This window comes from Gambusia affinis, linkage group LG01 (genome assembly GCF_019740435.1).
Source record: "Gambusia affinis linkage group LG01, SWU_Gaff_1.0, whole genome shotgun sequence".
In the NCBI taxonomy this organism is placed as follows: domain Eukaryota; kingdom Metazoa; phylum Chordata; class Actinopteri; order Cyprinodontiformes; family Poeciliidae; genus Gambusia; species Gambusia affinis.
Genome location: NC_057868.1, coordinates 19,570,067 through 19,575,471, shown reverse-complemented (window position 1 = coordinate 19,575,471; position 5,405 = coordinate 19,570,067). Strand labels below are relative to the sequence as shown.

General features: G+C 46.1%; 1 pseudogene; it reads left to right on the top strand.

Moving 5' to 3' along the window:
• The first annotated feature begins 259 nt into the window (after positions 1–259).
• LOC122832188 lies at positions 260–4,993 on the top strand (annotated as a pseudogene).
• Positions 4,994–5,405: the final 412 nt, after the last annotated feature.

Sequence of the window (5,405 nt, the reverse complement as noted above, 5' to 3'; positions counted from 1 at the left end):
ATTCCCTGAATTTCATTTATACAAAATATATACAACAAACACGTACAATAAAACCATAAACACTGCCGCACATCTGTGAGGTCACACACATATACCGGGAACAACCACTGTCGGGCCGCAGCGCCTGATATGAAAACAACAAAAGGTGTCTTACCACAATGCAGCACTCGGTCCGACACAGATTACTCCGGGCCACACAGCTCGCAAAGCACCCACGAGCCCCCAAAGTATGTGCACATACTAAATCAAACTGGGTGGCATGGGGGACGACGGGGAGTGCCTAGAGGGTCGGGCGTGCGAGGAAGGGGTGTACAAGGTTTGAGGTTCGGGAGCAGGTGTTTTTATTGTGGCGAGGAGGGTCACTGGGTTCAGCAGTGCCCTCACTATGCATCGGTTCCTACACAGGATGGTGTGACGCCGAACCTGCCGCCACAACAACCCCCAAATGCTGCATTGCTCCCGCAAGCCCCTGGACAATATTTTCAGGCTGGACAATATTGACACACCCCGGTGAAGAACCTGTGTCAGGGGGCGTTGGCAGATCCCCTGATTGATGTGAAAGTTGATGGACAAACCCTGTCGTTTTTGGTGGACACTGGAGCAACATACTCCACTATGAATGTTGCCATGCCTGTGCAAAAACTTTCTGATCGGACAATATCAGTGGTTGGTTTTTCTGGGGTGAAACAAACTCTGCCTATTTCAACACCTCTGCACACAATTGTGGGCAGACAGGAAGTGACACATCCCTTCGTGTGTTCCCCCTCGTCTCCCGTGAATTTATTAGGGAGGGACTTGTTGATTGTTTTGGGGGCAACCATTTTGTGTGGACCTGATGGATTACTTGTCACTTTTCCAGATGGATCTTCCCATGCCTGTTCTCAAGTCTATACACACGGACAATTTTTGCTCCAACAATCCGAGGAGCGTTTGGCTGACATATACTGGGGCCGGTTGCAGCCAGAACACACTGATCATGCTGGAATATTATCCTGTTTTCTGCTTTGGAAACCCTGGATTCAAGCGCTTGCACCGTATGGGCCGACCCCTGATCTTCCCCATGTCACTCTATTTTATGATCGAGACCAGACTGAGTGGTTCCAGGAGCAGTTTGAGGCGCATCTAGCAGGTGGTGACTGGACTGTGTTTTCACAGGACATTTTTGTAGCACCAGAGGGTGTAGCTGCAGCTGTTAATTTGACTCAAGATCAGTTGTTTTGGTATAAGATGCAGGATGAAGCTGTTCCACATATTTCTTTGGCTCTCCATCCTGGCCACCAGGCCATGGAATTAGGGGGTGTGGTAAAACGCTCTCTGGCAGTTTCAGACTGGCAGCCTACTGTGGCTCCTGACCTTTCTTTCTCTCCTTCTACAGATACCTACAGAATAAGGTGTTCAGGTGTGGACTCTGTGGTTTTGGAACATCTTCAGCTCCCTAGGCACCATGGCAGGGAGTTGACTGATCATCCGACTGCGGCTGCGATGTTGGCTTCTCTGCCTGACTGTTTGTGGGCGACGGGACCCACGGATGTCGGGCTTGTTCAGGTTGAACCCGTCACTTTTGATTTACAGCCGGGCCCTCCTATTTGGAGGTCACAATATCCTCATAGGCAGGCGGCAGAAGAGGGACTAGCGGAAACTATTGGGGGTCTTCTGGAGGCTGGTGTGTTGGAATCTTCCACCTCTTCCTGGAACACTCCTATTTTACCAGTCGAAAAGAAGGGGACGGGTAAATACCGTATGGCGCATGATCTCCGGGCAGTTAATTCTGTTTTATTGACCCCTACGGTGCCAGTACCAAATCCTCATGTTGCACTGACTAACCTTGATCCCTCTCAGACTTGGTTCTCTTGTGTGGATCTTGCTAACGCTTTCTTTTGTCTCCCATTGGCTGAGGAATGTAGGGATGTGTTTTCTTTCACCTACAGGGGTCAGCAGCTGAGATATACGCGTGTGCCTCAGGGTTTTGCTCTCTCCCCAGGGCTCTTTAATCAGGTTTTGAAACAGCAGTTGGCTGACTGTGTGTTTCCTGAAGGTGTGACTCTGATTCAGTATGTTGATGACCTCATGCTGGCTGCACAGTCGTTGGAGTCTTGTATTGAGGCCACGCGACGTTTGTTGTCACACCTGGCTGACAGGGGTTTTAAAGTGAGCAGGTCTAAATTGCAAATTGCTAGGAAGCAGGTTTCTTTTTTGGGGCGGACTATCACTGCGACGGGCACTCAGATGTCTGCCAGTCACAAGTCTGCTATTCTGGATCACCCTAAACCACGCACGGTGAAGGACATGCTGTCTTTTCTCGGTTTGACTGGATATAGTAGGAATTATATTCCTAACTATACTGGTCTGACAGACCCTTTACGGGCTCTAGTCAGGGAGCATGGGATTCGTAAGCTCAACCATGCTCTGACTTGGAATATGGAGGCGGAAGATGCTTTTATCTCTCTGAAACAACAATTAGCTGCTGCTGCCCAATTGGCTATCCCAGACTATGCTTCGCCCTTTTATTTGGATGTTTCTGCAACACAACTGACGGTTAATGCAGTTTTGTTTCAGAAGAGGGGAAGTGACAGAAGGATCCTCCAATATGTCAGCGCAATGTTGGATCCGATGGAGAAAAGACATCCTGCATGTACAAGACATGCAGCAGGTGTAGGAAAAATGATTCAAAAAACAGCACACATTGTGATGGGTCATCCATTGCAGGTTATGACATCACACAGTGTGGTGGCATATGTGAATTCACAACATTTCACATTAACTACCTTGAGACAACAAAAACTGAGCAAAATTCTGGAATCACCTAATATAACTTTTGTACACAGTGGAGTGAATATGGCTGACAGAATGCAGGAAGGACAGCCACATAACTGTGAGGAGTTGGTACAAAAGGAAGAAAAGATAAGACCTGACCTACAAGCTTCTCCTTTAGGAGGTGAAGATGTGAGAAATTTTTATACAGATGGTTGCTGTTTTAAACATGACACAGAAGATTTGAGAGCAGCATATGCTATAGTGGAAGATTTGGGCAGTGAGTTTCAGGTTTTGAGGGCAGAAAGGCTATAGGGTGCCCAATCGGCACAGAGAGCAGAAGTGAAAGCAATAATTGAAGCACTGAAATTAGCTGAGGGAATGAGGGTGAATCTGTATAGTGATTCAGCCTATGTGGCTAGTGCCGTACATGTGGAACTTCCTCAATGGCTCAGAGCAGGATTTATAACTGCAGCAAAAGGCCCATAAAACATGAACCTGAAATGAAAGAATTGGTGGAGCCATTACTGTTGCCTCAATCTGTGGCTGTGATTAAATGCAAGGGACATGATCAAAGCAAGACCAGAATTGCAGCAGGAAACGCGGCCGTGGATGAGGCCGCTAAAAGGGCAGCTGGATACCTGACATCTCTTGTGATGGTAAGTACTGAAATTGAGCAGATGGAACAGAATTACCTGGAGAAAATTATTTTTCATCAGAAAGGCGTGTCACCTGAAGAAAGATCTGTCTGGAAAGCAAGAGGTGCCGTCTGCAATGAAGGACTCTGGCGGGGACCAAATGGTAAAGTAATTCTCCCTCCAAATATGAGAATCCAGGTTCTTCAGGAAGCTCACGGACTCGGACATGTAGGTATTACACAGATGTTAAAAAATCTAGAGCACTGGTGGCATCCATTTTTGAGAGACATGGTCAAGGATCATGTGAAAACATGTGAAATTTGTGGACAACACAATGCAAAACCGACTATTAAGCCACCAGTGGGACATTTCCCTTGGACTACACAACCGGGTAAGGAAATTATTATTGATTTTACAGACATGATAACACCCGTTAGAGGATACAGGTATGTATTGATGTGTGTGGATGCATACTCGGGCTGGCCTGAGGCGTGGCCAGCAAAAAAGGAGGACAGCAAAACTGTCATAAAGTGTCTGATAAATCATTACATTCCGACCCATGGATTTCCAGAGAAGGTGAGATCAGATAACGGCACTCATTTTAAGAACCAAGATCTGCAGAAAGTGGAGCAGCTGCTCGGATTGAAGCATTCTTTCGGTACAGTATATCATCCCGAATCACAGGGAAAGGTTGAGAGATTAAACCAAACTATTAAACAGAAGTTGGCCAAAGTATGTGCACATACTAAATCAAACTGGGTGGATGCTTTGCCTGTTGCTTTGATGTCTGTTCGAATGTCTATTAATCAAACAACAGGTTTATCTCCATTCGAGCTCCAGACCGGCCGGATTTTTCCAGGACCTGGAACTCGGGTGCCCGGATGGACAGGTGAACTTGCACATTTGTCTCACAAAGATTTTTTTACCGAGTTACAGATTTTGGCGGCGGAATTCGCGAAATACCAGACGAAACAGGAACGTCCGGGTTCAGGTCCAGTTCCAGGAATCGACTGGGTGCGGCTGAAGGTCATCAAACGAAAGTGGTCTGAACCTCGCTTCACCGGACCACACCGAGTAGTGGAGAGGACGTCCCATGCTGTTCGCCTACAAGGGAAAGGAGACACCTGGTTCCATTGGAGTCAGTGCACGGCAGCCGAGGAGCCACAACGCGCGCTCCGAGTGATACAGGAGGACCTGCAGCATCAAGCTTCAGTTGCGGAGCACAGCCAGGCACGGCCAGAAGCAGACGTGGATCTACTGTCCCGAGAAGAAGTGTAGCAGGGTTTCTGTCGTGGCCACTTCATCTTCCTGAAATTCGAGGTTTACAGGGCTCGGAAAAGGAGATTTTATTTTCTCTGTTCCGATGTCCTTACATGGGGAGAAGGAGATTTCATCGTTTGTTTTTAAAGAATCTCACTGAAATGAGGCATAATAATCCGATTTTCAGTAGAGCAACGGACGCTCAGTTTGTCGACTGAGCTGTATTACGACGGGAAGACGACGGATCGGGATACAAGAGGAGCATCATCAGCTTAACTCATTTTTTCTGCGTTTTCTCGGTTTTTTGCGCGTATTTTTGGTCATTTCTTGACGAAGAATTCATATTTTTTCAAGGAATATTGAAGGACTTTTTATTGTAAAAAAAAAAAAAAAACATAACTTTGGTCATTTTTATATGTTTATGACTTTTTGACAAATTGTAATTTTCTGGCATGTATTGTTTTAAGTTTTCAGGGAATTTGTTAGTATTTTTTGTGAATCTTAATCTGGTTTTTATTTTCCATTTTAGGCTTTGAGCTATTTGTATTGTGTTTGGTGTATTGTGTTTATTGGGGTTTGCTTTTTCATTTCTTGTTATATTGGGGTTTTTATTCTCGGTTTGCAAAGTTGACGTTTTGTGGTTTACCTGGTAAGTATTAAATTGTTGGATAGCACAGGCTTACAACTGACAGGTTTGGATCATGGGGTTTTGTTTGGGACCCATGGCCTGTTGGCTTAAGCTTTTGCTGGGTGTGT